Source organism: Alligator mississippiensis, chromosome 6 (genome assembly GCF_030867095.1).
Source record: "Alligator mississippiensis isolate rAllMis1 chromosome 6, rAllMis1, whole genome shotgun sequence".
Classification (NCBI taxonomy): domain Eukaryota; kingdom Metazoa; phylum Chordata; order Crocodylia; family Alligatoridae; genus Alligator; species Alligator mississippiensis.
In genome coordinates, this window is record NC_081829.1 from 68,546,295 (window position 1) to 68,566,159 (window position 19,865).

General features: G+C 45.4%; 1 protein-coding gene across 10 annotated transcripts in view; it reads left to right on the forward strand.

The window, feature by feature from the left end:
• Nucleotides 1-19,865, forward strand: part of PCGF5 (polycomb group ring finger 5) — a 114,752-nt gene that overhangs the window by 39,444 nt on the left and 55,443 nt on the right. Inside the window, exon 1 of one of the 10 annotated variants that reach the window (XM_059729964.1) lies at nucleotides 19,750-19,805. The exons of the other annotated variants lie outside the window; for them this stretch is intronic. The gene's annotated coding sequence lies outside the window, so the exon portion shown is untranslated. Of the gene's footprint in view, nucleotides 1-19,749; nucleotides 19,806-19,865 lie in introns of those variants that run through there. 10 annotated transcript variants of the gene reach the window in all.

Genomic DNA, 19,865 nt, shown 5'->3' on the forward strand with positions numbered 1-19,865 from the left:
AGGGGGCCAGGCATGGCAGCAGCCAACTGAGCCCCACCAGGTAGAAGACCCCAGCAGCCCAGTGAGGGGCCAGGAGTGTGAAGCAGCCAAGTGAGGGCAGAAGGCCCAGTGAGGGGCCAAGTGTGTAGAGCGGCCCAGTTGAAGATGAATGGTCCTAGTGAGGGGCAGAACCACTGACTGGGAGAAACGGATATATCAGATGGGATAATATGGATATACCAGATGTGACAGAAATATTGGAATTGACAGTATGGAAATACTGGATGTGACATAGAAACATCTGTGAGGCACGGGACACGTGTAAGGGAAGGTTGGAGCATGTACTTAGGCCCTTGTTATCAAGAGGTCGAACAATGGGCAGCTTCCTGCCTTAGAAATAACATTATTTCATCAAGGTGAGGCAGGAAAGTGAAGCGGGGGTTTAACTGTGAGCAGGCGGGTGGCTGGCACTGAGACCCAGCCCTAAAAGGCCAGCCATTACAGCTCCTTTGCACTGTGTGTACACCACTAGTGCCCATTTGGTAAGTTAGTGTAGATCATTAGTGCAGTGTAAACTCAAGGCACAAACAAAAGTGACAGTCTTTGCCTGACTGGGCCCCTGAAAGCTCTCTACAGTCATGACCAAACACAAGTTCATGGCTGCAGAGTGCTTTAAAAGGGCCTAATCCTGCAACAGTATGAACCCTCATTACATGAGGGTTCAGATAGTGATTTCATTAACTTGTGTCTATGTGCACTGGGACCAGGACTCAGCTGATGCGCCCCAGCTCTCCTCCCGGCACTGTTTTCAGAATGGGAGGGGGGGAAGGGAGTGGAGGGAGTTTTTTCTGGGGATTGCCCTTCTGGTGCTAGAGGGTGGACTAGGTGGATTGGAGCTCCAGGCCATCCATCCCCCCACTCCAGCATGGCTGGGGAAACCCCAGAATGTACCTCCCTCCCCTGCCTCTTCCCCCTCCCATCCTGAGACAGAATGGGACCTGGGAGAGGGGGGTGGGGTAAAGGAAGAGGCTACTGAAACGCAGCCTCTCTCCCTGGATTAGCTCCAAATTGGAGCTCTATCCCGTAGCCTCCTGACCCAACAGCTACCATCTGTTGGGTTGGGAGGATCAGTCTTTCTATGAAGTGTCATGAGTTAGACCCAGGAGATGCACTTCTGTTCCTTCATATCCTAGCTTACTGCATACTGTCTTCACACTGGACAAACCCTAAGTGTCCAAATAAGGTGTGTGTGGATGAAACAGGGGCCCTAAATTGCAGTGGTGGGTTTTAAAAAACACTGCTTCAATTTAGGGCTGATTAAACCCCTGTGTTGTACACACACCCCACTGACTTAACTGCCTCTCAGGTGGGGAGGAGAGGGCAAGCTGCTGTCAGGCGGAGCAGTCCCTGGGCAGAGGGGAGGTGGCGGGGGCTGGTGCTTCCCTCCGCAGCACCCGTCCAAAGCAGCAGTGGTGGGGGGAGGGGGAGAGAAGCAGGCAGCCTTACCCTGATTTATTGCTCACCATCCCTGCACCTTGCCCCCCTGCTTCCTGCCCCCTGACCACTTGTCCTGTCCCATCCCGCCTTCCCCACACTGCCACAGCTGCGCTTGCTGTGAGTCCCTCACTGCTGTCTGGCTGTGCTCTACATCCTGGCCTGCTCCCTGGCTTTGCACTGATTCACTCTCTACTCACTGGCTTAGGATGGAACCAGGGAGCGGCATAAGATCCAGTGTGGAGCCAGAGAGCAGTAAGGGACTCAGCATGGAGCCAGAGCAGACAGCAGCACAGGACTGCACTGTCTGCAAGTACTGCATTGTTACTTAGTACTCGATTCTTAGATGAGGCTTCATTTTCCACATGTTGAATGGGGGAAAGCATTTAATCTTGGAATCGAAGAAATAGAATTTTTTTTTTCGTATTAATTTGAGTGTTCATCAAAGTGAACAGGATATAGCAGCCAAATTTAATGGTTTGCATATTAATAATACCCGTTTGCTCTTTGTAACTGGTATCAGGATCAGGCATCTTTGTAAAAATGATTATCTTGTGCAGTTCTAGAAATGTGTAGTTTATCATTGCTCGTTTCTAAAATGAATCGCTTAAGATGTGTTTTGGCAGCTGAATGTGTCTCATGTCTAGACTTAGGTAGTCTGTTAATTAACTGAGAAAGTCAAGAATGCCCTCCTGTCTTTTTTTATTATTGTCATTTTCTTTACAGGCACCTATAATTTCAGCAGGGTTTTTACTGGGTTTTACTACCTAAATCACTGATTAAAGAACAAAATAGTTATTATTATAATTTTCAGACATATCAAAGGCACAGGTGGGAAATACTAAGAGGCTACTTTTCAGCCTCTTGTGGGTGAAGATCAAGTGTAGTAATTTTATAAAGGTCAGTCCTGTACTAAGTGATGCAGTGGGAAGTATTTACCATTCACTCCACCAACCAGGGTTGGCATCCTGGTTGTTGTCAACTGACCTCTGGTTTTGAGGAGGTCAGTCGCAAAGCTAGAAGCTCCATCCTTCGTGGTTTATGCTGCGTAAACAATGGACCAGTATCCTTTTACATGATTTAATGTTTATTGAGAAGACATAGTCAACACCATTTTAGTTCTGTTCCTAGTTCTGCTAATGTCCAAACTACTGGCTGCAGCAGAAGTAGAATCTGATTCATAATAAGGATGGAGATGTCAGTCTGAAGTCAAATAGAAGGCAGGGTGGATTTGTACCTTGCAGAACATCCAAAGTGAATATTACATAGTACAAGCTTTCATGAGCTTAAGATCATTTCATCAGATGCTGTGAAAAGACAGACAGAAAGCAGAGTATAAGGAGGGGAAATTAGAATGCTAAAGACAAGAAAGAGGTAGAGACAAGGTAAAGGTGGGGGGAAGCTGTGCTAAGAGAACCAAACCCATAGAGACAAAGGAGTCACTAAAGCTAACCCAGATAATTGGATAAGAATCCATAGTTCCTGTTTAAAACATACTTAACACAATCTAGTCTGTAGATGATTTCTTATTTCACAATTTCCTGTTCAAATTGGTTTTTAAAAATTTGTTGTCTGAGAACAACCACCTTCAGATCAGTAATGGAGTGTCCAGGGAGATTAAAGTGTTCTGCCACAGGCTTGCATGTGTTTCTGCAGCTGATTTCAGAGCAATATTCATTCGTTCTGTCATGCAGGGATCCTCTAGTGCGTCCAAAGTAGACTGCAGAGGGGCCTGTAAGTAGGTGATGGCATATATGACATGGGTGGAGTTGCAAGTGAATGAACACTGGATGTTATAATCTCTGTTATCCAGTGGTGATGGCCTGGTGCTTTGATGATGCAAGGCGTAATGTTTCAGTGAAACTGGGAGTTGGGTAGCCTGTTGCTTGAGAGAGACTATTTGAAGTGGGGGGGGGGGGCTGCTTGTAAACAGTGGGAATTTATTTACTTAAACATTTTTCAAGTCTGATGCCTGCCCTTAAGGATCCCTTACAATTTTTGTGATTTTTTTTTTTTTATAGTATTTGCATATTTAAAAGCTACTTTTCTTTTCCCTTTTTCAATGTGAAAAATCCACAGGCACAATAGAAATAGAAACCTTAAAGCAGCAGGTAAAATACATTTCAGACAAAATTGTAAGCTGGCATCCTGTCTGTAAAAAAAAACAAAACAAAACAAAAAACCCCCCCCCCCCCCCCCAAAAAAATATCTTTTTAAATGTTTGGCTAACAGTAACTTCCCATGTGAACTTTATGGGAGCTGTTAATTCAGGGGTGGGCAATTATTTTGGCTGGAAGGCTGCTTAATTAGTTGTGGTGAGCTGTTAAGGGCCATAGCGGTAGCCCTGCCCCTTGACAAGTGCCTTGCGCCCTGGTCACCATCTTGGGACTGGACGTTCCGGCTCCTAACCCCTGACCTTTGCCACTGAAAGTCCCTTCCCTTGCCCCCGGAAGTACTCCTTTTGAGGGGTGTTGCCATCTTGTAGCCAGAAAAAAACCCAAACCGTATAATAAAAGTCAAACGTCTCCTATAGCATATTTTAATTTAATTAAAAAAAATATTTTAGTCCTGATTTATGTGTGTTTGCGTAGTCTACATAGAGGTGATTGCATAATAACTCAAAAATAAAGTCTTACTCATGTATAGAGTGTGTGTGTGTGGTGGAGTGTATATATGGGTGGTTGTATGTACAGGGTTTGTGAGGGGGTGTGGCTGTGTGTGAGGGTGTAGGGTATGTTGGGTATGGGTGTGTGTACATGTGGAAGGGTTGTGGAGAGTGTGGGCAGGGTATGGGTATGTGGGTTTTGTGGGGGTTCTGGGGACCCTCCCACACACACCTCCCCCATGGCACACAGCCCCCACCACCACTGCCAGCAGCTGCACATGGCAGCTGGCAAGGAGAGGAGCCAGGCTGGCTCGCCTCTATCATGCAGGGCTGATGTGCAGCTCTGTGGACTCGCGTGCCAACGGGGGGGAAGGCCTGTGCAATGGAGCCAGCTGCCTTCCCCACTCCCTGCCACCACATGCAGCTCCGAGGACTCTTCCAAAAGTGGTGGGGAGCCCTGCTCCCTGCTTCCCGGTGGAGTCCTGGGGGCTGCATGTAGCAGCAGAGAGTGGGGCCACACCATCAGCTCCATCGTGCAGGGCTGCCCCTTGGTGGTGTGTGAATTCCCAGGGCTGCACATGAGCCCTGCGCAATAGAGGTGGGCCAGCCTGGCTCCACTCCTTGCCTGCTGCCACATGCATCTCCTGAAACTGGCTGAAGCCGTGCCCTGCCCAGCAGCTGCACCTTCGTTGGCCATGAGCACCTTGAGGGCCTGTCACCTGCTGCTGCTGCTGCTACCTCCAGGAAGGGCTGTGCACCATGGGGGAAAGAGCATGGAGGGGTCCTCACACCCCACACCCTGCTCACCCACACTACCGCCACCCTGCTGGGAGCATGCCTCAGGCTCCACACTCCTCCCAGCCCCAGCCCCACGTTCCCTCCCAGCTGCAGCTTCCCTACCTGCTACCCAAAGTGAGCACCGTAGCAGGGACATAAAGAGGAACCTCTGGAGGCCGGGGAAGCTGAGCAAGTCCTACAGTGGTGGGAGCAGTGGCCCCTCCTGGAAGCTGTGCATGCTGGCTGCACTAGGGCCCTCCCATGCAAGAAGGTGAGTGCGAAGCACATGGGCTGGGCGGGGTACAATTAATTGGTGGGCACCTGCGGGCCAGATGAAATCGCCTAGTGGGCCAAATCCGGCCCCTGGGCCGTATTTTGCCCACCCCTGTGTTAATTGTTAGCAACTAATTCAAACTGGCAAGTTTCAGTTTCTGATTAGTGAAGGCTTTCTATGGCACTGGCTTTTCTGAACAGGTTTAAGGCATGTGAAAATGATAAAGTGCCTTACAACTTCCTAGTTTTCTAAGCAGCAGAATGTGAATCTCCTTTGCTTAGTTTATTTCCACTTAGCTGTGGCAATAAAGGGCTTATATTTCAGTGTGAATAACTTTTTTCACTAAGATATGAACAGACTACATGCTACAATACATATTAACAAGTATGCATAAGCACAGTTACTTGTCAGAAACGTATATACCCATTAATTCAGTGGTTTAAAGGCAAATTATTTCAGTAGCATTGTATCTTCTGGTCTTAAAATCCAACTGAGGAAAAATAACAGAGTGAGGAAGGTCAAGGTTTTTTGTGTGCATCAACAGCTGAAGCACACTTTACATCTAAAGAACATAAGGTGATCATAGAGAAGAAAACAGTGATGGTACTATGTTATGAGATGAAAAGCATGGTATTTTGATGCATATAAAAGAGCACAATATTAAGATGATGCAGAAATGTTGGAAGGTCACAGTGTTACATGTTAATTGCTACAGTTAGTTGACTTTGCCATCTGCTTTTGATGGTGCATTTGTTGAAAAGGGTTTAACTGGCAGCTCAAGTAATGAATTGGTGTTCATTAAACATGTAAAAAAAAAAATTATATATATAAAGTAAAGAATTTTCATAGTGATGTAAATCCTCTTGCGTCTAAAAGCAAGCTGATTATGACTTTATGTGCTTACAGCTGAGACAGTATGAAGTATTAAGACAAAGTTGCTTGAATACTAAACAGTTATGAAAAAACAAAAATGTTGCCAATCCATTTTTATACCTCTGTTATGGAACATAGAAAAGTACACTACCTCAGATTTCATATTGTACTTTTCATCATGTTGGTGCTATATAGTGTTTTTGTCAGGAAAAAAAACTTCCTAACTGTAAGGACAGTAGGACACTGAAACAAACTTTTATAGGGGCATTGTGGAATCTCTTATAATAGAGATTTTCAAGAAAAAGCTGGATAGATATCTATTTGGGATTCTAGAGGAATAGCAAATCCTGCATTTGTACAGAGGGTTGGATCCTTGAAGTTCCTTTAAAGCTTAAGATTCTATATTTATGACATACCAGTCCTGAAAGGACACAGGGCCTTAGTGTAGTCAGTGGAACTATTCACATGCATAGTTAAGTGTTTGTAAAAGCAAAGGCTATGCATTGTAGATAGCAATACTCACATGTCACTATAGTAAAGGAACTTGTCAGAAGAACATGGCAGCTTTTCTCATGTCACAGTTCTATACAGGGTTTTGTTGGGGTTTTTTTGGAGCTGGGTAGGGAAGTTGAAGAAAAGAAAAAAAGAGTTTTTCCCAAATAAAAAAGAAATGGAAAGTTATGACAGCAGAACTTGTCTCGTCAGATCTTTAATAACAACAGCTTTTAAGAGTAGCTTTTATATCCCATTCAGAAGATTGCATCACCAGCACTGTTGTGCCCTGCATCACTATGGTGAAGTGTTGGCTATAAACGCACACAAAGTGCCACCTCCTGAAGCATTACCAACATTTCTTGCAACAGTTGTATTTCCCATAAAGGTCTCCATAGAAGTAGTCACAAATTGTAGTTTATGAGACTGCAAAGACAGGGGCAGGCGGTGACCAGCTGGGGGTGGGGAGTGAGATAGACCAGTGACTTGGCGGGGAGGGGGGCTCCTGCAGGTGCGCATGTCGGGGGGGGGCGTGTCCCCCCTAGATCTGTGCGGGGTGGGGGGGCTGCAGCTGTGGGCTGGAGCCAGGGCTGTGCCGGGTTTTATCAGTGGGGGCTGCAGCCACCCCAAATTTCACTGTAGCTCCCTCCCACTGTCGGATTATTATTATTATTATTATTATTATTATTATTAATTACAATGCGTTGGAGTGGCCTCTCTGCATGTGTATAGGTGCTTCTTGAGTTCAAACTCTTCTGCTGTAGAACCAGAATAAAAGGAAAAACAGTTACATCTGAAAGAGTTGGGTTTTTTGTGGGGGGTTAAATCCAATTCTTGGAGAACTTGGACAATAACAAAGACCATAGGTAAAGCTTTATGATATTTATTACAGATATGAGAATAAAGCCAGAAAACCAGTATTGTTGATTTTTAGTCTAAAGTGACTTCACAACTGGCATAACGTGCCATGGTATGGGTTCTGAGGGATTGCCCACTTGAGAATAGTTTTCTGGCTGGAATCCTGAGCCTGCCTTCCCTCACAATTGGAATGTAATTAGGACAAGAAATCAGTTAAAAAATCAATTTTGTTGAGACTTTTTCCATTAAGATATTGATTTAAAATATTAGCATTTTACAAGAAACACTATCTTGAAACATTATCTAAAATAACTCACATTTTAAAAGGTAACTGTCATTAGGGTCCAAAATGTATAAAGATATTGGATGTAGATAGATATACCTTGCTCCATACTCTAATTCATGGTGCTTCATACAAATTTGCCTGTTAGGTCAGAGTGGGAGGGCTGGAACATGCCCTGGCCAGTAGTCGGAGGCTCCAAAAGCTTCTGAGGAGGCTGTTGAACCATTCCTCTCCCCAGGCCCCCCCTACCACCAGAACTGCTGGCTGGGGTTTGCTGCCTGGCTGGAGTTGGAGTGGGGGATGTGGAATGGAGCCCCTGCCTTGTGGCCCGTCTCCCAGCTATCCTGGCAGGGGCACTGGGGGGAGCCAGGCTGGGCTCACAAGGCAAGGGAGCTCTGTTCCACACCCCGCTCCAACTCAGGCTGGGCAAGCCAGCAGCTCATGCTGCTCCTTTCCCCCTCTCTGCTTTGCCTGGCCTGAGCTGGAAGGGAGTGGAACGGAGCCCCCTTGCCACGTAGGCCTGGCTTGGATTCCTTAATGTCCCAGCCAGGGTAGCTGGAGGGGAGGGCTGCAAGGTGGGGTTTCTGTTCCATGCTCCTTCCCCCCAGCTCCATCCAGGCAACAAACCCCAGCCAGCAGCTCTGTGCTGCTCCCTCCATCCCCCTCCCCGGTCACCTGTTGACAGCCCTGAGGCTGGGCTGCATCAGCCTAGCCCACGACACACAAAAACAACACACAAGTTCCTTAAGGTGCTCTAAAGCAGATCACCTTCATCTAATACCTCATTTCAGGATTAATTTTTTGTTCTGTGGGCCATTTTAAAAGCGCTCTGCAGCCATGCATGAGTGTCATGGCATGGGTATACAACACTGTCATGGGCTCGATCACACAAAAAAATGTAACTTTTATAAACATCCATTATATTTCAGCTCAATTTTAGACAAATATGGAAAAAATGTTTTTTTCTGACTCTAAATGGGCTATGTTGCTTTGTAACTTGTTCTTAGGGACCTACCCAAATCATGCTTGCATGGATTTTATGGAAGTCATGAAATTGGGCGATCTCTGGAAAATCCTTGGGAGGGGGAAGCAACTTACTAAAAATAAAATGCCCTCACCAGTGATTGGCTGAGAGAGCTGCCTGTCATGTAGCCCTGCCCCTCTCCAATCAGTGGCAAGGAGCAGGACTCTATGACGGATAGCCCACAATCAGTGGTGGGGGGCACGGCCACCAGACACCTCAGTCAGAGGCTTAGGGGGGTGTTGGGGCAGCCACGTTAAGCCCTAAAAAATTGCAGCCAGCCCCACAATATGCCCAAGAAATTGGCTGTCTATCTCCTCAAGTTGGTAGACTGCTACTTATTCTGTACAAGCAAGGTTTTTTACCATCTCTTTGGATGATATATTCCCAGCCTCTCCTCTGCTCCTGGCTTTCAAACAGCTGACTAACCTTGCCCAACTCATCATCAGAAGTGAATTCCCTACTGATCAACAGACATCCAAGTGGGATGCAGCCTTGCCTTAACAATAGATGCTTATCAACACATCTCCACTGCTACTACAATCAACTGCCCCAAAACGAACCCATCAGAATCCATGGATCCTACACATGCCTTTCACAAAATGTGGTATGTTTGTTCCAGTACACTAGATACTCTTAAGGTAACTACATGGGCAAAACTGAACAGCAACCATGAGCCATAATGAAATCACATAAGAAAAATGTAAAATATATTGCCCTCCCCCCCACCCTTTTAAAAAAAAAAAAAAAGTCCTTCTCTCTCAGTTAATTCCTGGACCACCATGGCTACAACACTTCTTATACTGTATAGTACCTATTTAACGGTACAATGCAGCTGGAATCAAAGTATCCAGCACAGTGCTCTTTTTTTTTCCCCTCTTAACTGAACTAGAGAAAATTTCCGTGATTTCATAGATTTCATAGACATTTGGGCTGGAAGGGACCCCGGAGGATCATTGAGTCCAGTCCCCTGCCCCATGGGCAGGAAGTCAGCAAGGATCATAGGATCCCAGCAAGATAAGCATCCAGATGCGTCTTGAAGGCATTCAAACTGGGTGCTTGAACCACCTCCAGTGGCAGGCTATTCCAAACCTTGGAGGCTTGGACAGCAAGGAAGTTCTTCTTTATATCCAGCCTGAATTGGTCGCGGCGGAGTTTGTGACTGTTCGATCTTGTCATCCGTTGGGGCGCTCTGGTGAACAGACATTCCCCCAGATCCGGATGAGCACCCCTGATAAACTTATAGGTGGCCACCAGATCACCCCTGAGCCTGCGCTTTTCCAGGCTGAAGAGTCCCATGACTCTCAGCCTCTCATCATAAGGTCTGTTTTCCTGACCTCTGATTATGTGCATGGCTCTCCTCTGTAGTCTCTCAAACTTCTCCACATCCTTTTTGAATTGTGGAGCCCAAAACTGGACGCAGTACTCCAGCTGCGACCTCACAAAAGCCGAGTACAACAGGAGAATGACATCCCATGATTTGCTTGAGAAGCATCGATGGATGCAAGCCAACATTTTGCTCACTTTATTAGCCACAGCAGATGCATTTTAGTAAGTTAAAAATGAAATGCAGAAAAACTCTGTTCGACTGACAGCAGTGGCATTCGCTGTTTTAATTGGCAGGCACTACAAGAGTTACATGATTAGAAGCAGGTTTTAGTCTGATTTAAGATGCACATTTTTAAGGATGAAAGCCAGTGGTAAGTGGGTGCTAACCTCCCCAGGGCACCATGAAAATGCCACCCTAAATCTTTTGTTTTTAAGACCATTCATTTATTTTGTAAAGGTCTAGTAATATAGTTGCTATTTTCATATTCGCTTTTGAATCATTAGTTTTTGTTACAGAACATACTTGGCAAGAGTAGAATTCTTGGAGATTTTCTTCCTGAGTTTACTAGAATTTTAAAATTTATTGGGATAAAGCCTAGTAATAGGTTTTGTTTTTAATTTGTAGTATAACTTCATTGCATAGGTATAGCTGCAAAGTTATTTGGCACGTGCAGTATAAATTTGAATGTTATTCTTGCTTCAGCTTTCAACTGTGGGAAGCAAAACCTTTGCTACTAATAATTTTAGTGTGAATTAGTAATTTTTTTCCATACTTTTTCTTTCCTGCTCCTTCCAGAGATTGAAAGGTGGCATCATCATCTTGTAAAACTATGTAAAGTCTTCATATTATTGTACAACCTTTTTTGGACAATGTGTTAAGAAAAGCATCTTAAGTAGTTCAGCAAAGAAAGTCTGAAACAGTAGCTTGCAGCATACAACATAACATTGAGAAGACATTTCAGGATTAACTGAATGTGACGGTCATTAAATTGTATTACATAATCCTTAAAAGGCAATGTGCAAAAGTGATCATTTTGTTGAGAATCAATTGGAAAACTAAGAATATTAACAGAGAGCTTGACTTCCCTCTCTAGTGAAGTAATAGCTACAGTGAATTGGCCAAGGGTACAGTTTCACAAATTAATCCTAGAAATGAAAAATGAAAGAAAACCTTGGTCTTGTACATGCAGGTGACAGCCACGTTTAGGCTGGCATTTTAATGTCTCCTGAACTTCCTTGAAAAATGGCACCAACTGCCACTGGCTGATGCTTTGTGAGAGTGTGCAGTAGCAGCTGGGAGATTTGATGTAGCATTAACTCCTGATCAGATTTTCATTTGGAAATCCATGAAATAAGCCTGGTTAGAAGGAGTTGAATTGGCTGAGGCATGCAATGAAGTGAATCTAATGGCAGTGCAGAAAATTAGTTGGTGCAGGAGATAATTCAGTATTGGCAGTGACAGCAGAGTTGGTCAGCAGATGCTTGTCACTAGCTCAAGGCAGTCGGTAAAAGGTAGGTGAAATGAGTAGTTGACCATAAAGTAGCATAAAAGAGGAAAATTCAAGACTTTTACTGTTTGTGTGGAGTAGCTAGACCAGGGGTGGCCAACCTGTGGCTCTTCAGAAGTTCATATGCATCTCCTTGAATCTTTGCACAAGCACAAGGGAGAGGGAGGAGCAAAGATTCAAGGAGACGCATATTAACTTCTGAAGAGCTGCATGTGGCTCCAGAGCCGTCCCTGAGCTAGACCGTCTGTGCCAGGAGTGACCAACCTCCAGCATAGGTACAACAAGTAGCACACAGCAGATCAAGGAGGGGACAGGAAGCACAAGGGCAGATACAGCATCTGGCATCTGACCCCTTCCTGCAAGTGCATGCAGCAGCGGTGAGCTGACCCCAGCCTCCCCTGGATGAGCCACCTGTGGCTCCGTCCTGCTCCCCAGCCAGGCCCCACAACCGCACATTCTCACCCTGGCCCCAGGCACTGCGCATAACCACAGCTGGGCAGCACCCCCAGCCACCAACCCTGCCCCACTCCCTCCTGTGCTGTGAGGGCTTGGTGTAAGCTGCTACCTCACTCTCCCTACAAGTCACCTCCATGTCACCTATGCCCCCCACCTCACTTCCATGCATTGCCTATGCCCCCTTCTAGATTTACCTGCAGGCAGCTGTGGGAGCTGCTCTCCACCATGCTGTCTGAGGCTGTATTGATGGCCAAGTGCATGTGTGTGCACACATGCACATGGTGCTTCCCTGTCTCTGATCACCTTCTTCCTGCTGCCCTCAGCCCCTAGCAGCTCCTTGCAGGCTGGAACTCTGCCACTCTGCAAGGGGAAACCCATGGTTCCCTGTGTTTTTCTCCTTTACAGGGGAAAATCTGTGTTTTTCTACAGAAAACAGAAAACCTGGATCTCTGTTGATGAGTCATTAGGCCCCTTGCTCTTTTCCTCTTAGGCTGTGCCATGGTACTAGTCTTCCTTGCCCCTCATCTGCCATCCCCTTCACTCACCTCCCCTCCTCCTTGCTCCTTCCTTCCTCTTCCCTCCCCTGCTGCCTTCCGATTCCTGCTGGGGCACTGTATGGCTTCCCTTCTATCCTTCCCTGCCAGACTGAGCCCACCCAGAGCTAAAGGACAACCAGTAAGCTAACCTGTTATCACTGCACTTATGGGTTAAATGATTAATCCTTTAACCTTTCACATCCCTAATATCCTTTCCAAGTAGGAGGAAAGGAGCAGGAACAGATTGATCCCACTTCCCCTAATTACTCACTGCTCTTCAGCTGATTCATCCTATTTTCTGTTTACAGAAAAAAGGTATGTGCCCAAATACTGTTTTCAGATAATACTTGCGTAGACACAGTTTGCAAAAATGTATAAACAATTCTGGTCCAGGAACTGAAATGGTCACTTGAGCTAGGGTATACTTTTGGGTCTTTTCTCTCTTTCATTTGATGTTTCAAGCAAGTTTGAGGTCTCAGGTGGGCACTGCATTTCTAGCAGGAGAAATGCCACTCTCCCAGTAGAAATCGCCAGCATACATGTGATCATTCAGTTTCTTTTGGAGGAAACATCCCATCAGTGAGAAGTATCTTTCACTTTGCCACCTGGAACATCTCCCCTGCATGAGAGTTTCTCTGGCTAGAATAAACACCACTCCTTTGTGATCAGGAGTCAAGCAGCAGCTTCTCCTGTGTCTTCCCCAGTTTGGGGAAAGCATGGGGGCATTTTCCAGCAGATTGACTCTTCTCATGATTGGGAGGAGTCAAGTTGCCAGCGTGTGGCCCTGGCCTAGGGATGGCATGGAGAGCCTCACTGCTTCACTCCTCCCAGGGACTAGAAAGAGCAGCTGCAACCCATGCCTTTCCCATTGTAGGGGAAGCGTGGAAGCAGGGGACAGCAGGCATCTGTGGGATGGAATGCCTGCATGCTCCATCTCAGGAAGGGTACTACCACTTCAAAATTTGCAGTGTTAGAAATGAATGCCTGTCCATGACCTAAGTGTGAGTGATTTTATTTTGACTAGCATATGAACTTCAGTATCAATTCTTTCAGGACTTATACTGTGTCCCATCTTGACCACAAAAAGGTCCATTTGAATTTGTATCCTGTAATTCAAATAGAATAGCTCTTAAGAATGCCATGTAACATTATAAGAAAAGAGTGTCTCGTTCTGACCAAGGAAGAGAGACAAAAGAAAGTGTCTTTTTCATGATGACATTATGCACTCCTCTCAAACATGCACCAGCGCATTTGTTTGCCAGGTTAGTAGAGGTGCACTGATACATCGGTCCGATATCAGATCAGCACCAATATAAAGAAAATTTTCTATAGTGGAAATTGGCCCGATGTGGCCGATAATTTGTCTGATAAATGCCCATGCATGCGTGCAGCTGCAGTGCAGCATGTAGGCAGTGAGGAGCAGAACCAGCAGCGTGGAGAGCTATGTGCAGCTGGAAAGTCTGGTGTAGGGGAAGGGAAGGGATGTGGTGGGGTTGCAGATCAAGGCCCTCTTTGGTGAGGGAGGGTGTGGGGTTGGGGCAGGGGCTAGGACAGGGGTTGCCCAGCTGGGGCCGGAGCGGGTGCAGGATGGAGGCACAGCTCATTGGGGGGGGGGGCTGCGGGAAGCGGTGTGGCAGCTCGTCCAGTGCTCATCTGGTGCACAGGGAGTGAGGGGAGGCTTGTGCCTCCTGATCTGTGCAGGGCTGGGGCCGGGCTCTTCCCGGCTGGGCAGATCCGGGGGCATATGTCCCCTCCCCCCGTGCCCTCTCCCGGATGAATGGTGGGAGCTGCCAGATGAGCACTGAATGAGCCAAGTGCAGTGGTGGAAGCTGCTTCCCTTCCCATGTACCCCCAACAAGCTGCACCTCCGTCCTGCGCCCACCCCACGCAGATCTGGGGGGCACAGGCATCTGGCCCCGAACGAGCCACTTGTAGCTTTGTCCTGCAACCGTCCCTGTCATGGCTGGTCAGTGCCTGCCCCAGCCCCATTCCCTCCCTCACCGCAGGGACCTTGATCTGCCCCCCCACACCCCTCTCCTCCCCTTCCACCACACCAGACTTACCAGCTGGACTCAGCTCTTCAAGCTAAAGAGCTATGTATCGGAAATCAAATCAGTTTCAGCCAACATGCCTCAAAAATCTCTGTCGGTGCACCCTTACAGGGTGACACTTTAGGGCATTTATACATGTACTTAGGCTGGGGGGAGGGGTGTTTTAATTAGAGTGGCTCTGAGAACCACTTTAATTAAAGCACCCAGAGCGTCTCATATATCAGTGTCCCCATGCTTAAAAATGGCAGCAGGGGTGCTTTAAAGCTTGTTCGATGAGCATTAGTTAAAGCACTCCTGCTGTCATTTTTAAGTGTGGGGACACATATACGAGATGCTAGAGTCTGCTAGAGTGCAGTAATTACCATGCTCCAACAGACTTGATTAATCGAGCCTGCTGCGACTCTCTGCAATTATAGAACATTGGGGCAGCCTCCCTGCTCGTGTATAGGTTCCCTTAGAGTTAACTTCATTAGCACACAAAATAAGTAAGCATAAGAAAGAAAATGCCACCCTGCAACGGTGCTGATATTAATAAAAGTAGACAAGGCTATTGTGTGCTAACAGATAGGTACATTACAGAGAGGTCACTGGGGATGGGAAAATAATTCCTATAAGGCTCTGGTTCCCAACTGTGTTCCATGAAACCAAGGTGGCTTATCCCCATATTGCACCACTTGCTCACACCCTCAATTAAAAGTTTTATGATAAGGGTGAATGATGGTCCTTCAGAAATTCCAGGAGTTGACAAAGATTCATTAACCCACAGAGTTTGGGAACCACAATCATAGGATCCCCTTGATCCCGTCTCAGAAGTGAGGGGGAGGTAAGGAAGGATTAACTGTATTCCTACCCTTCCCCAGTAAATCAGAGAAAGAAAAGTCCAGGTGAAGGATAATCATTGATAGTAAAAATCTGATTGAAAAATATATATTTTTGTATGGTATTTATTGCTCTTACTAGAAAATAAAGAACAGCAACAATATATGATCGAAACTTAACAATCAAAGCTAAATGATTATTTTACATAATTTAGAAAACATTTAATTTGCACAAAAGTAAGATCTAGAAGAGGTTATTTTTAGCATATTTTAACTGAGAAGAAACATGAATTTTAAACTTTAAGCTAAGGGTTTTTTTAAATTAATACTGTCTTAGAATAAAGAATTATCTTGTGCAATAGAATGTTTAGTGGTTCCATTTTTGATTGGTATGAATACAGTGGATTCCCATTATACTTGATGAACAAAACTCAGTTTTCCAAACAAAGCACATTGGGTGTTATTAATAATGTGACAGTTTCCTCAATCCAGCTGTGTTCCCAGCATTTTGCCTTCCCATTGCAAATCCAAATATTTGAGGATAATTGGGTGCTTATTTATTATTGGAAATGGGAAAATATACAAGTCAGTAGGGCTCTGCAGAGATATAAGGGTCTTCCCAAATGAATCTGCTGGCAGGGTCAGATCAGAGGTGTAGCTAAGCAACTCCATGCCCTAAGCAGTTGTGTGATGCCTGGGTTAGCATTGGCTGCTGTGGTGCCAAAAGCAGTGGCATTATTAGCTGGCACTGCAGTCATGGTTATTTTTTTCCACCACACCCCCTGAGGCAGCACTGGGGCTGCTTTCCCAGTCATCTCCCTTCCACCTGCCTTAGGTACACTGCTGGGTCAGACCTTCATTTTAAAGTTTGGCTGATGACCAACACTTATTTTCCCTGTTTCATAACATAGAGCTGAAAATTACATAAGTGTTGTCAGTACTTGATATTGATTTGTTAAAGTGTTATAGTTTTGTTATCAAGTAAAATTAATGATACAGTTGTATTCAGGTGTTAGATTATTCACTGCTTTCTTATTTCTGACTTGGTTATTCCATTTAAAAGTGACATTCATTTTCTGTAGAAAACAAGGAATTGCTGTAATTTATGTATGCCAGTGTGTTGCAACAGGTAGTATTGGGGAAAGCAGTAAATTGCCCACATACTTTCTAAAAGCCTTCTTTAATTTCCATAGGTTGGACTTCCACAGAGGTAACAATGGGTGGATAGATGAATATATATGAGGTTACAAGACACTCCATTAATTCAGTCATGCAAAAATAAAGGAAAAGCAGCTGACTAACAGCTAAGTTAGGGTTTAAAAACAGGGAAAAGTTAGAGTAGCATTATTTGCATGTCAGAGTTTGGTGATGTAGTTGCCTCCTTTTTACTACTGCACTTGATGCTATTAACATACGGCATATAATATCAATAGCAGAGTTTAATATTCTCAATTTTTCCTTACATTGCAAAAGCTATCATTTTTATTTGACACCAAAGTATTAAATCTCTTTTAGACAGTAAGGGGATGTTTTAGAACTGGTATAAGCAGATGCACCAGCATACGTCATTTATTATTTGACCATATATTCCAGAATATATGTGTTAAATATAGTGCTGGTAAGAGTTAGCCACCACACAAATGTTTCACATACATTGCAGTTTATTCTAGTGTGATTTATTTTAATTAGCTTTGAGATTATTTACTACTTTGTGCTGTGTGATAACAATAAACATTGAAATGCCTTCGCTGTTCTTTCCTTTTGAATGGAAACAAGAGCTTTCCAGCTTTTACTGGTTCTGATTTGTTCTACATGCTGCCTTCTTATGAAGCGTGAATGACTCAACCTCCATTATCTTCAATGGGAGTTGAGAGCATTCAACACCTACCTGGAAGAGCTCAGTACCTCCCTGGCTCAAGCACCTAGATTGTAGAGATAGGAGATCAAATCCTTGAAGCACAATGTCATTTATCTGGCATGCTTTCAAAGTGACATTGGGATTGGTATTCTTTATAAAAAGAGATTTAAAAAAGACTCAGCTTCTGAGTATCTAAACCAGTTTAATGTCTGTTGGATAATTAGCATGACTGCAATTTGACTCTTATGAATTAGCTACCAATACAATAGCATTATATTTCTATTGAATACAGAAATTCCATTTCTGTAGCTGAATTTGAATGGTATGGTTTGCATCCATTTTTTTTTTTTAAAGTAAGCCGGATGAATAAGTATGTTTGAGGGGTTTTTCCCCCCCCCAACAGATTTGATAAAAATGAACTGCTCAAAATTTCTCTTTCAAGCAAAGCCTCCCAGCCTCAAATTATTTTAAAAGTCACAGGCTGATTCCTCTACATAAATACTATTGCACTGAAATGGTTACTGGAGTTCAATATAACACTGCCGTGCTTATAGACTTCCAGTGTACGTTCAGTATGGCCACCCATGGGATGATTTTTTTAAAATCCTGTTAAAGTAAGAATAAATATTTGGCTAAATAGAAGATTTAGAGTTCATTGATTGGAAAAAGGGATTTATGATTATTACAGTCACAGGAAAACATGGATTAAAAGCACTGTGATTTCTAACAAGTAATATATTAGTGCTAATTAAGATATACTGAACATCACACCCTCTGCAACTTTCAGGTTTTGAGTTGCATTTCTTCAGTCTTAACTTTTTTTAGATGATGTTTAAGATCTGTTCCTTAAAACTGATAATATAATCTATAAAAATGGTTTGTTTGGTTTTTTTACACATTTCCTAAACTGAGGCTGTGTCCATCGATTGATTATGTGCAAGAAGAGAACAGCTTCAGAAGAGTCAGTCTTAAAACCTTTTTTAATACTCCTCTAGATAAAGTGTTTTAAACCAAGAAAAATATTACCATATGTTTTTCCATAAACTTGCAATGTTTTGAACCTTATAAAGGCAGTTAGGACTGTTTTCCCTCCAGGGTTTCCTTATCCTTCCTTCAAGTGATGAAAATGTTTGTTTGTTAAATAAATTGCATGTTTTCTCTTTGTGAGGTTGATATTTTCTAATGTTAAGATTGAAAGAGTTTATAATATGATCAAATGACAAACAGTGGTTAGTGGCACAAAGACCAAACCACAAACATTTACTTCTTGTAGTACATGCTATTTTTTACTGTGAAGTTAACCTTAGTATAATTTAGTAAACTTCTATTGATGTTATAGAGAAGTCTTCTCCCAAAACTAACTTTTGTTGTATTCAAAACCTCAGACTTCTTTTTTTTAAAGTTATAATCCTTTCCCCTTACCTTACCATTACACTTAAAAATTTCTTATAAGTGGTACTGGGCCTAGTTGTCTAATGAGGCTCCGCTTGGATATTAAATTTTCAAGTATGTGAATTGGGCCTCAGCTGTTGAAACTTTGCAGCTTGGCTTAACTGGGAAGGATGAAACTGAGCTTAGGTCTACACAAAGCAAAGGGTTTGGAATTGACATGGAAAGCCCCCTGGCCGCAGCTGTTGCACGCAGCATGGCGCAGTCACAGGTGCGTACACAGAGCCAAGTCCCAGTTCCTGCGGGAAGTACCCGGCACAAGGCTGAAGTTTCATACAGGCTGGAAGGGACCTTACAGCACTGGGTCCAGCCCCCCCTGCACATTGGTTCCTTATTCCTGGTTCCCTTTTCCAAGCGGATCTTTACATAAGTAAAGGTTGTTAGCAATGAATTGGACAGGCACAAGAGTTAGGATTTCATCAGAAATGGGTATTTACGAATTTAAAATGTGAAATAATACCACGTATTGAGTACATAGCCCTGAGTAAGGAGCGGAGAGTAGGCTGAGACGGTTGTATTTACATTTGATCAAGTCCACCTCCTTGTGCCTGCCCCAGCCACCTGCGCCGGCTTGCTTGAAGAAACGTATCTTGGCAGCCCTCATGGGGCGCAAGTCCTTGAGCTCGTCCCCTCCCCTGGATGGGGAGTGGGGAGGGGGACCCTGCCCCGGGGCGGGACGGGAGGGGAGGGGAAGCTGGCGAGGGCTGCTGGAGGCTCCGGGCCCAGGTTGCAAGGGCAGCGCCAGGCAGGGCTTAAAAGTTTTGAAGTTTCTGCCTGCCCCGAAGGTTTGGGGGAGCGGCGCTTCGCTGCGGGACACGGCGGCGCCCCCGGAGGGGGCTGAGGGGCGGGCGCGGGGCTCCCGGTGTGTCCCGCCCGGCCAGGGCCGCTGGCCCTCCCCGCCTCCCCGCGGCGGCCGGCGCTGTGGCGCAGGAGGGCTCGGCCCGGGAGCAGCGCCTGCGCGCCTGTCCCGCCGGCCCGCCCGCCAGCGCTGGGGCCGGCCGCGGCCGCCCGGCGGCGAGGGAGGGAAGGAGGGCGGGAGGAGGCCGGGCTGGAGGGGGCGGGAGCGCACGCTGTTTCCCTTTCTGTTTCTCGGCGCGGCGCGGCGCGGCGCGGCGGGGCGGCCGAAGGCCGAGGGGCTGCGCAGGTAGGCAGGGGGCCGCAGGTGCGGGCGGGCGAGGAGCCCCGCGTGCGGGCGGCGGGACCC